Source organism: Hyla sarda, chromosome 11 (assembly GCF_029499605.1).
Source record: "Hyla sarda isolate aHylSar1 chromosome 11, aHylSar1.hap1, whole genome shotgun sequence".
NCBI lineage: Eukaryota > Metazoa > Chordata > Amphibia > Anura > Hylidae > Hyla > Hyla sarda.
The window spans coordinates 104,050,161-104,063,421 of record NC_079199.1 but is presented as its reverse complement, the minus strand read 5'-3'; the positions used below and the strand labels follow the sequence as shown (position 1 = coordinate 104,063,421).

The 13,261-nt window shown below is 45.6% G+C and overlaps 1 protein-coding gene across 5 annotated transcripts in view; it reads left to right on the top strand.

Moving 5' to 3' along the window:
• Positions 1-5,156: 5,156 nt before the first annotated feature.
• Positions 5,157-13,261, top strand: part of LOC130295257 (nuclear receptor subfamily 1 group I member 3-like) — a 45,598-nt gene continuing 37,493 nt past the window's right edge. Inside the window, exon 1 of one of the 5 annotated variants that reach the window (XM_056545827.1) lies at positions 5,157-5,289. The gene's annotated coding sequence lies outside the window, so the exon portion shown is untranslated. Of the gene's footprint in view, positions 5,462-13,261 lie in introns of all 5 variants that reach the window. The other 4 variants (XM_056545825.1, XM_056545826.1, XM_056545828.1 and 1 more) reach the window with 4 other exon arrangements.

The window sequence follows — 13,261 nt, the reverse complement described above, 5'->3', positions numbered from 1 at the left end:
GTATAGATGTGACCTGCAGTCCTATGTAACACCACAGATAACACAGTGATATCTCTCTGAATACAGATAATGTATAGATGTGACCTGCAGTCCTATGTAACACCACAGATAACAGTGATAACTCTCTGAGTACAGATAATGTATAGATGTGACCTGCAGTCCTATGTAACACCACAGATAACAGTGATAACTCTCTGAGTACAGATAATGTATAGATGTGACCTGCAGTCCTATGTAACACCACAGATAACAGTGATAACTCTCTGAGTACAGATAATATATAGATGTGACCTGCAGTCCTATGTAACACCACAGATAACACAGTGATAACTCTCTGAGTACAGATAATGTATAGATGTGACCTGCAGTCCTATGTAACACTACAGATAACACAGTGATAACTCTCTGAGTACAGATAATGTATAGATGTCACCTGCAGTCCTATGTAACACCACAGATAACACAGTGATAACTCTCTGAGTACAGATAATGTATAGATGTGACCTGCAGTCCTATGTAACACCACATATAACACAGTGATAACTCTCTGAGTACAGATAATGTATAGATGTCACCTGCAGTCCTATGTAACACCACAGATAACACAGTGATAACTCTCTGAGTACAGATAATGTATAGATGTGACCTGCAGTCCTATGTAACACCACAGATAACAGTGATAACTCTCTGAGTACAGATAATGTATAGATGTGACCTGCAGTCCTATGTAACACCACAGATAACAGTGATAACTCTCTGAGTACAGATAATGTATAGATGTGACCTGCAGTCCTATGTAACACCACAGATAACAGTGATAACTCTCTGAGTACAGATAATATATAGATGTGACCTGCAGTCCTATGTAACACCACAGATAACAGTGATAACTCTCTGAGTACAGATAATGTATAGATGTGACCTGCAGTCCTATGTAACACCACAGATAACACAGTGATGACTCTCTGAATACAGATAATGTATAGATGTGACCTGCAGTCCTATGTAACTCCACAGATAACAGCGATAACTCTGAGTACAGATAATGTATAGATGTGACCTGCAGTCCTATGTAACACCACAGATAACAGTGATAACTCTCTGAGTACAGATAATCTATAGATGTGACCTGCAGTCCTATGTAACACCACAGATAACACAGTGATAACTCTCTGAGTACAGATAATGTATAGATGTGACCTGCAGTCCTATGTAACACCACAGATAACACAGTGATAAATCTCTGAATACAGATAATGTAGTAGATGTGACCTGCAGTCCTATGTAACACCACAGATAACACAGTGATAACTCTCCGAGTACAGATAATGTATAGATGTGACCTGCAGTCCTATGTAACACCACAGATAACAGTGATAACTCTCTGAGTACAGATAATGTATAGATGTGACCTGCAGTCCTATGTAACACCACAGATAACAGTGATAACTCTCTGAGTACAGATAATGTATAGATGTGACCTGCAGTCCTATGTAACACCACAGATAACAGTGATAACTCTCTGAGTACAGATAATGTATAGATGTGACCTGCAGTCCTATGTAACAGTTGTGCTGGGTGACTCAGGTTGAGCTGGGAGTTGTAGTCCCTGCTGTTTGGATACCATGTGACCTGCATTCCTATGTAACAGTCGTGCTGGGAGTTGTAGTCCCCGCTGTGTAGATACCATGTGACCTGCAGTCCTATGTAACAGTTGAGCTGGGAGTTGTAGTCCCGTGTAGACACCATGTGACCTGCAGTCCTATGTAACAGTCGTGCTGGGAGTTGTAGTCCCCGCTATGTAGACACCATGTGACCTGCAGTCCTATGTAACAGTCGTGCTGGGAGTTGTAGTCCCCGCTGTGTAGGCACCATGTGACCTGCAGTCCTATGTAACAGTCGTGCTGGGAGTTGTAGTCCCCGCTGTGTAGACACCATGTGACCTCCAGTCCTATGTAACAGTCATGCTTGAAGTTGTAGTCCCCGCTGTGTAGATACCATGTGACCTGCAGTCCTATGTAACAGTCGTGCTGGGAGTTGTAGTCCCCACTGTGTAGATATCATGTGACCTGCAGTCCTATGTAACAGTCGTGCTGGGTGACTCAGGTTGAGCTGGGAGTTGTAGTCCCTGCTGTTTGGATACCATGTGACCTGCATTCCTATGTAACAGTCGTGCTGGGAGTTGTAGTACCCGCTGTGTAGATACCATGTGACCTGCAGTCCTATGTAACAGTTGAGCTGGGAGTTGTAGTCCCGTGTAGACACCATGTGACCTGCAGTCCTATGTAACAGTTGAGCTGGGAGTTGTAGTCCCCGCTGTGTAGACACCATGTGACCTGCAGTCCTATGTAACAGTTGAGATGGGAGTTGTAGTCCCCGCTGTGGAGACACCATGTGACCTGCAGTCCTATGTAACAGTCGTGCTGGGTGACTCAGATTGAGCTGGGAGTTGTAGTCCCCGCTGTTTAGATACCATGTGACCTGCAGTCCTATGTAACAGTCGTGCTGGGAGTTGTAGTCCCCGCTGTGTAGATACCATGTGACCTGCAGTCCTATGTAACAGTCTTGCTGGGAGTTGTAGTCCCCGCTGTGTAGACACCATGTGACCTGCAGTCCTATGTAACAGTTGAGCTGGGAGTTCTAGTCCCCGCTGTGGAGACACCATGTGACCTGCAGTCCTATGTAACAGTCGTGCTGGGAGTTGTAGTCCCCGCTTTGTAGATACCATGTGACCTGCAGTCCTATGTAACAGTCGTGCTGGGAGTTGTGGTCCCCGCTGTGTAGACACCATGTGACCTGCAGTCCTATGTAACAGTCGTGCTGGGAGTTGTGGTCCCCGCTGTGTAGACACCATGTGACCTGCAGTCCTATGTAACAGTCGTGCTGGGAGTTCTAGTCCCCGCTGTGTAGACACCATGTGACCTGCAGTCCTATGTAACAGTCGTTCTGGGAGTTGTAGTAACCGCTGTGTAGACACCATGTGACCTGCAGTTCTATGTAACAGTCGTGCTGGGAGTTGTAGTCACCGCTGTGTAGATACCATGTGACCTGCAGTCCTATGTAACAGTCGTGCTGGGAGTTGTTGTCCCTGCTGTGTAGACACCATGTGACCTGCAGTCCTATGTAACAGTCGTGCTGGGAGTTGTAGTCCCCGCTGTGTAGACACCATGTGACCTGCAGTCCTATGTAACAGTTGTGCTGGGAGTTTTAGTCCCCGCTGTGTAGACACCATGTGACCTGCAGTTCTATGTAACAGTTGTGCTGGGAGTTTTAGTCCCCGCTGGGTAGACACCATGTGACCTGCAGTCCTATGTAACAGTCGTGCTGGGAGTTGTAGTCCCCGCTGTGTAGACACCATGTGACCTGCAGTCCTATGAAACAGTGGTGCTGGGAGTTGTAGTCCCTGCTGTGTAGACACCATGTGACCTGCAGTCCTATGTAACAGTCGTGCTGGGAGTTGTAGTCCCTGCTGTGTAGACACCATATGACCTGCAGTCCTATGTAGCAGTCGTGCTGGGAGTTGTAGTCCCCGCTGTGTAGACACCATGTGACCTGCAGTCCTATGTAACAGTTGAGATGGGAGTTGTAGTCCCCGCTGTGGAGACACCATGTGACCTGCAGTCCTATGTAACAGTCGTGCTGGGAGTTGTAGTCCCCGCTTTGTAGACACCATGTGACCTGCAGTCCTATGTAACAGTCATGCTGGGTGACTCAGATTGAGCTGGGAGTTGTAGTCCCCGCTGTTTAGATACCATGTGACCTGCAGTCCTATGTAACAGTCTTGCTGGGAGTTGTAGTCCCCGCTGTGTAGACACCATGTGACCTGCAGTCCTATGTAACAGTTGAGCTGGGAGTTGTAGTCCCCGCTGTGGAGACACCATGTGACCTGCAGTCCTATGTAACAGTCATGCTGGGAGTTGTAGTCCCCGCTTTGTAGACACCATGTGACCTGCAGTCCTATGTAACAGTCGTGCTGGGAGTTGTGGTCCCCGCTGTGTAGACACCATGTGACCTGCAGTCCTATGTAACAGTCGTGCTGGGAGTTGTGGTCCCCGCTGTGTAGACACCATGTGACCTGCAGTCCTGTGTAACAGTCATGCTGGGAGTTGTAGTCCCTGCTGTGTAGACACCATGTGACCTGCAGTTCTATGTAACAGTTGTGCTGGGAGTTGTAGTCCCTGCTGTGTAGACACCATGTGAACTGCAGTCCTATGTAACAGTCGTGCTGGGAGTTGTAGTCCCTGCTGTGTAGACACCATGTGACCTGCAGTCCTATGTAACAGTCGTGCTGGGAGTTGTAGTCCCCGCTGTGTAGATACCATGTGACCTGCAGTCCTATGTAACAGTCGTGCTGGGAGTTGTAGTCCCCGCTGTGTAGACACTATGTGACCTGCAGTCCTATGTAACAGTCGTGCTGGGAGTTGTAGTCCCCGCTGTGTAGACACCATGTGACCTGCAGTCCTATGTAACAGTTGAGATGGGAGTTGTAGTCCCTGCTGGGTAGACACCATGTGACCTGCAGTCCTATGTAACAGTCGTGCTGGGAGTTGTAGTCCCCGCTTTGTAGACACCATGTGACCTGCAGTCCTATGTAACAGTCGTGCTGGGAGTTGTAGTCCCCGCTGTGTAGACACCATGTGACCTGCAGTCCTATGTACAGTTGAGATGGGAGTTGTAGTCCCCACTGGGTAGACACCATGTGACCTGCAGTCCTATGTAACAGTCGTGCTGGGAGTTGTAGTCCCCGCTGTGTAGACACTGTGACCTGCAGTCCTATGTAACAGTCGTGCTGGGAGTTGTAGTCCCCGCTGTGTAGACACCATGTGACCTGCAGTCCTATGTAACAGTTGAGATGGGAGTTGTAGTCCCCGCTGTGTAGACACCATGTGACCTGCAGTCCTATGTAACAGTCGTGCTGGGAGTTGTAGTCCCCGCTGTGTAGACACCATGTGACCTGCAGTCCTATGTACAGTTGAGATGGGAGTTGTAGTCCCCGCTGGGTAGACACCATGTGACCTGCAGTCCTATGTAACAGTCGTGCTGGGAGTTGTAGTCCCCGCTGTGTAGACACCATGTGACCTGCAGTCCTATGTAACAGTCGTGCTGGGAGTTCTAGTCCCCGCTGGGTAGACACCATGTGACCTGCAGTCCTATGTAACAGTCGTGCTGGAAGTTGTAGTCCCCGCTGTGTAGACACCATGTGACCTGCAGTCCTATGTAACAGTCGTGCTGGGAGTTGTAGTCCCCGCTGTGTAGACACCATGTGACCTCCCCTGGGCGGGGCAGCAGGTGGGCGGGGCACAGGTACAGGCTGTTCTGTACTGACAGGACGGGCAGGTCTGACTTCATTCCCATTGGATTGTGGGTATTTTGTAATGTTTTACCTGACACTCGGGGTTCTGATCACATGGGGCGATCGTACACACCGACCGCTGGTCACTGACTACCTGCCGATCACCAGGTGAGTCGTGGGCCGGGGTCGTACGGATCTGTTCACTCCGCTCACTGTATATATCCGCCAGACATGTACACGGGGTTGTTTCCTTACATATATGGTTGTACAGAGGACACAGATATGATTGTACAGAGGACACAGATATGATTGTACAGATGACACTGATATGATTGTACAGAGGACACAGATATGATTGTACAGAGGACACAGATATGATTGTACAGATGACACTGATATGATTGTACAGAGGGCACAGATATGATTGTACAGATAACACACATATGATTGTGAAGAGGACACAGATATGATTGTACAGGTAACACACATATGATTGTACAGAGGACACAGATATGATTGTCCATATAACATGATTATACAGGGACACAGATATGATTGTACAGATGACATATGATTGTACAGAGGACACAGATATGATTGTACAGATGACACTGATATGATTGTACAGATGACATTGATATGATTGTACAGATGACACAGATATGATTGTACAGAGGGCACAGATATGATTGTACAGATAACACACATATGATTGTGAAGAGGACACAGATATGATTGTCCAGATAACATGATTATACAGGGACACAGATATGATTGTACAGATGACATATAATTGTAAAGAGGACACAGATATGATTGTACAGATGACATGATTATACAGGGACACATATATGATTGTACAGATGACATATGATTGTACAGAGGACACCGATATGATTGTGCAGATAACATGATTATACAGGGACACAGATATGATTGTACAGATGACATATGATTGTACAGAGGACACAAATATGATTGTACAGATAACATGATTATACAGGGACACAGATATGATTGTACAGATAACATGATTATACAGGGACACAGATATGATTGTACAGATAACATGATTATACAGGGACACAGATATGATTGTACAGATGACATATGATTGTACAGAGGACACAGATATGATTGTACAGATGACATATGATTGTACAGATAACATGATTATACAGGAACACAGATATGATTGTGCAGATAACATGATTGTACAAATAACACAGATATGATTGTACAGGGTTGGAGGGGTCTTTTAGAGGTATCTATCACTGACCCCACAGGCCGCCTGACAATTCAGATCATGGGGCTGACTGTTGTTCTGTGGGTACAGTACAGGGAGATATTATTAGGTGGGCACAGTACAGGGAGATATTATTAGGTGGGCACAGTACAGGGAGATGTTATTATGTGGGCACAGTATAGGGAGATGTTATTATGGGGGCACAGTATAGGGAGACGTTATTATGTGGGCACAGTATAGGGAGACGTTATGTGGGCACAGTATAGGGAGATATTATTAGGTGGGCACAGTACAGGGAGATGTTATTAGGTGGGCACAGTACAGGGAGATGTTATTATGTGGGCACAGTACAGGGAGATGTTATTATGTGGGCACAGTACAGGGAGATGTTATTATGTGGGCACAGTACAGGGAGATGTTATTATGTGGGCACAGTACAGGGAGATGTTATTATGTGGGCACAGTATAGGGAGATATTATTAGGTGGGCACAGTACAGGGAGATGTTATTATGTGGGCACAGTACAGGGAGATGTTATTATGTGGGCACAGTACAGGGAGATGTTATTATGTGGGCACAGTACAGGGAGATGTTATTATGTGGGCACAGTATAGGGAGATGTTATTATGGGGGCACAGTATAGGGAGACGTTATTATGGGGGCACAGTATAGGGAGACGTTATTATGTGGGCACAGTATAGGGAGACGTTATGTGGGCACAGTATAGGGAGATGTTATTATGGGGGCACAGTATAGGGAGCTATTATTATGTGGGCACAGTATAGGGAGACGTTGTTATGTGGGCACAGTATAGGGAGATGTAATTATGTGGGCACAGTACAGGGAGACGTTATTATGTGGGTACAGTACAGGGAGATATTATTATGTGGGCACAGTATAGGGAGACGTTGTTATGTGGGCACAGTATAGGGAGATGTTGTTATGGGGGCACAGTATAGGGAGACGTTATTATGGGGGCACAGTATAGGGAGACGTTATTATGTGGGCACAGTATAGGGAGACGTTATGTGGGCACAGTATAGGGAGATGTTATTATGGGGGCACAGTATAGGGAGCTATTATTATGTGGGAACAGTATAGGGAGACGTTGTTATGTGGGCACAGTAATGGGAGATGTAATTATGTGGGCACAGTACAGGGAGACGTTATTATGTGGGCACAGTACAGGGAGATGTTGTTATGTGGGCACAGTATAGGGAGACATTATTATGTGGGCACAGTATAGGGAGACGTTATTATGTGGGTACAGTACAGGGAGATATTATTAGGTGGGCACAGTATAGGGAGATATTATTAGGTGGGCACAGTACAGGGAGACGTTATTATGTGGGCACAGTATAGGGAGATATTATTAGGTGGGCACAGTACAGGGAGACTTTATTATGTTGGCACAGTACAGGGAGATATTATTATGTGGGCACAGTATAGGGAGATGTTATTATGTGGGCACAGTATAGGGAGACGTTATTATGTGGTCACAGTATAGGGAGATGTTATTATGTGGGCACAGTATAGGGAGACGTTATTATGTGGGCACAGTATAGGGAGATATTAGGTGGGCACAGTACAGGGAGACGTTATTATGTGGTCACAGTATAGGGAGACGTTATTATGTGGTCACAGTATAGGGAGACGTTATTAAGTCGTCACAGTATAGGGAGATGTTATTATGTGGGCACAGTTTAGGGAGACGTTATTATGTGGGCACAGTATAGGGAGATGTTATTATGTGGGCACAGTATAGGGAGACATTATTATGTGGGCACAGTATAGGGAGATATTATGTGGGCACAGTATAGGGAGACGTTATTATGTGGGCACAGTATAGGGAGATGTTATTATGTGGGCACAGTATAGGGAGACGTTATTATGTGGGCACAGTATAGAGAGGCGTTATTATGTGGACAGGGCTGTGTCTGAGCTCTACAGGCAGTTCTATCCTCCTCATGGTGTTTGCTCTGGTATACATTGTCAGCTGTGAGACCTTATATAGACAGGGCTGTGTCTGAGCTCTACAGGCAGTTCTATCCTCCTCATGGTGTTTGCTCTGGTATACATTGTCAGCTGTGAGACCTTATATAGACAGGGCTGTGTCTGAGCTCTACAGGCAGTTCTTTCCCCCTCATGGTGTTCGCTCTGATATACATTTTCAGCTGTGAGACCTTATATAGACAGGGCTGTGTCTGAGCTCTACAGGCAGTTCTATCCTCCTCATGGTGTTTGCTCTGGTATACATTGTCAGCTGTGAGACCTTATATAGACAGGGCTGTGTCTGAGCTCTACAGGCAGTTCTTTCCCCCTCATGGTGTTCGCTCTGATATACATTTTCAGCTGTGAGACCTTATATAGACAGGGCTGTGTCTGAGCTCTACAGGCAGTTCTATCCTCCTCATGGTGTTTGCTCTGGTATACATTGTCAGCTGTGAGACCTTATATAGACAGGGCTGTGTCTGAGCTCTACAGGCAGTTCTTTCCCCCTCATGGTGTTCGCTCTGATATACATTTTCAGCTGTGAGACCTTATATAGAAAGGGCTGTGTCAGAGTTCTACAGGCAGTTCTATCCTCCTCATGGTGTTTGCTCTGGTATACATTGTCAGCTGTGAGACCTTATATAGACAGGGCTGTGTCTGATCTCTACAGGCAGTTCTTTCCCCCTGTGAGACCTTATATAGACAGGACTGTGTCTGATCTCTACAGGCAGTTATTTCCTCCTCATCTTGGTTTTTGCTCTGATCTATATTGTCAGCTGTGAGACCTTATATAGACAGTGCTGTGTCTGAGCTCTACAGGCAGTTCTTTCCCCTTCATCTTGGTGTTTGCTCTGATCTATATTGTCAGCTGTGAGACCTTATATAGACAGGGCTGTGTCTGATCTCTACAGGCAGTTGTTCCATCCTCATGGCTTGGTGTTTGCTCTGATATACATTGTCAGATGTGAGACCTTATATAGACAAAGCTGTGTCTGAGCTCTACAGGCAGTTCTTTCCCCCTCATGGCTTGGTGTTTGCTCTGATATACATTGTCAGCTGTGAGACCCTTATATAGACAGGGCTGTGTCTGATCTCTACAGGCAGTTCTTTCCCCCTGTGAGACCTTATATAGACAGGGCTGTGTCTGATCTCTACAGGCAGTTCTTTTCCCCTGTGAGACCTTATATAGACAGGGCTGTGTCTGATCTCTACAGGCAGTTCTTTCCCCCTGTGAGACCTTATATAGACAGGGCTGTATCTGATCTCTACAGGCAGTTCTTTCCCCCTGTGAGACCTTATATAGACAGGGCTGTGTCTGAGCTCTACAGGCAGTTCTTTCCCCCTGTGAGACCTTATATAGACAGGGCTGTGTCTGATCTCTACAGGCAGTTCTTTTCCCCTGTGAGACCTTATATAGACAGGGCTGTGTCTGATCTCTACAGGCAGTTCTTTCCCCCTGTGAGACCTTATATAGACAGGGCTGTGTCTGATCTCTACAGGCAGTTCTTTCCCCCTGTGAGACCTTATATAGACAGGGCTGTGTCTGATCTCTACAGGCAGTTCTTTCCTCTTGTGAGACCTTATATAGACAGGGCTGTGTCTGAGCTCTACATGCAGTTCTTTCCTCCTGTGAGACCTTATATAGATAGGGCTGTGTCTGAGCTCTACATGCAGTTCTTTCCTCCTGTGAGACCTTATATAGACAGGGCTGTGTCTGATCTCTACAGGCAGTTCTTTCCTCAGTGAGACCTTATATAGACAGGGCTGTGTCTGAGCTCTACAGGCAGTTCTTTTCTCCTGTGAGACCTTATATAGACAGGGCTGTGTCTGAGCTCTACAGGCAGTTCTTTCCCCCTGTGAGACCTTATATAGACAGGGCTGTGTCTGAGCTCTACAGGCAGTTCTTTCCTCAGTGAGACCTTATATAGACAGGGCTGTGTCTGAGGTCTACAGGCAGTTCTTTCCCCCTGTGAGACCTTATATAGACAGGGCTGTGTCTTGTCCAATCAGCTGACTTTACCCCAGGTTGAGGACGATCTCCGAGATGAGGTACTATGAGTGATGATGGCGCCCTCGTGATTTAGCAGAAATAAAGAACTTCATGGTCGGTTGTCAGTGACGCGGTGTCTGGTTCACAGTAGTCCTTGTACCAGGAGGCAGGAGAACATACACAGAATAGTTTACTCTTGTACAATATAGGTAGAGGTGACACAGTCCTGAAATGTTTCTCTAATGAAATCTTCACTGGTTGCTCCTGGTGGGTGATATTAGGAAATAGAAATGGTGGCTGCGGTGTCCAACTGCAGGGTGCAGGTCTGGCAGAGATGTCATGTGTGAACCACAAAACTCTGCTCCAAGACACAGACCCATCCAGAAGGGCAAGGAAGGAGCGAACCTTCTCCCCTCTGACTAGATACACCACATTATATGTGTATTGTTATGTATTGTGTGTGTGTGTGTATTGTTATGTGTTGTGTATGTGTATTGTTATGTATTGTGTATGTGTATTGTTATGTGTTGTGTGTGTATTGTTATGTATTGTTATGTATTGTGTGTGTGTATTGTTGTGTTTTGTGTATTGTTGTGTTTTGTGTATGTGTATTGTTATGTATTGTGTATGTGTATTGTTATGTGTTGTGTATGTGTTTTGTGTATGTTTATTGTTATGAGGGTGTGTATGTGTATTGTTATGTGTTGTGTATTATGTATTGTTATGTATTGTTATGTGTTGTGTATTATGTATTGTTATGTATTGTGTATGTGTTTTGTGTATTTGCATTGTTATGTATTGTGTATTATGTATTGTTATGTATTGTGTATGTGTGTTGTGTATTATGTATTGTTATGTATTGTGTATGTGTTTTGTGTATGTGTATTGTTATGTATTGTGTATGTGTTTTGTGTATGTGTATTGTGTATGTGTATTGTTATGAGGGTGTGTATTATGTATTGTTATGTATTGTGTATTATGTATTGTTATGTGTTGTGTATGTGTATTGTTATGTATTGTGTATGTGTATTGTTATGTGTTGTGTATTATGTATTGTTATGTATTGTGTGTTATGTATTGTGTATGTGTATTGTTATGTATTGTGTATGTGTATTGTTATGTATTGTGTATTATGTATTGTGTGTGTGTATTGTTATGTAATGTTATGTAATGTTATGTATTGTGTATGTGTATTGTTATGTGTTGTGTATTATGTATTATGTATTGTTATGTGTTGTGTATGTGTGTTGTGTATGTGTATTGTTATGTGTTGTGTATGTGTTTTGTGTATGTGTATTGTTATGTATTGTGTATGTGTATTGTTATGAGGGTGTGTATTATGTATTGCTATGTATTGTGTATTGTTATGTATTGTGTATTGTTATGTATTGTGCATTGCTATGTATTGTGTATTGTTATGTATTGTGTATGTGTATTGTTATGTATTGTGTATTATGTATTGTGTATGTGTATTGTTATGTATTGTGTATTATGTATTGTGTATGTGTATTGTTATGTGTTGTGTATGTGTTTTGTGTATGTGTATTGTTATGTATTGTGTATGTGTTTTGTGTAATGTATAAAACTGTGCACGAAGGTTTTGGAGATTTTGGCAGTGAATGTGGGGGATCTGGTTTTGCGGTATTCACACACGGGTCACAGGCTGACGGGGACAATATGGAGGTGTGACCTGTATTGTACAAGCCAGCAGACCGTGACAACCGCGCCACAACGCCACATACCTGCGACTACATGGGGGTGGATTTTCCGGTGTGTTTTTAGGTCTCCAGTAGAAATGTCTTATACATCTAATGTTATGGAGGTCAGCAGGTTAGGCTGCGGCACTCCTTCCTTCAGACACGACACAGACGGCTCTGCTGTTCCTTCATCTAGGGTTCGGTTGTGTCTACAGCGCCGTCCTTGTCTGTGAGATCAGAGGATATTCCATATAGATGGCAGATATCGGGCACTGCTCCCTCCTGACTGGCTCCATCATGCGGATGTACAGACATGACGGGGGAGGTGGTGGTGCCGCTCTGACTGTAAACCATGCGCCTCAGCATATCCCACTGTGTATCCTGGATAATATACATGCCCGCTTTATGCCATGGACTCAGTGTATGCAAGAGCGGGCAGGACTGGACACACATTACAGGAGCGGGCAGGACTGGACACACATTACAGGAGCGGGCAGGACTGGACACACATTGCAGGAGCGGGTAGGACTCTACACACATTACAGGAGCGGGCAGGACTGGACACATTACAGGAGCGGGCAGGACTGGACACATTACAGGAGCGGGCAGGACTGGACACACATTACAGGAACGGGCAGGACTGGACACACATTACAGGAGCGGGCAGGACTGGACACACATTACAGGAGCGGGCAGGACTGGACACACATTACAGGAGCGGGCAGGACTGGACACATTACAGGAGCGGGCAGGACTGGACACATTACAGGAGCGGGCAGGACTGGACACATTACAGGAGCGGGCAGGAATGGACACACATTACAGGAGCGGGCAGGACTGGACACATTACAGGAGCGGGCAGGACTGGACACACATTACAGGAGCGGGCAGGACTGGACACATTACAGGAGCGGGCAGGACTGGACACACATTACAGGAGCGGGCAGGACTGGACACACATTACAGGAGCGGACAGGACTGGACACATTACAGGAGCGGGCAGGACTGGACACACATTACAGGAGCGGGCAGGACTGGACACA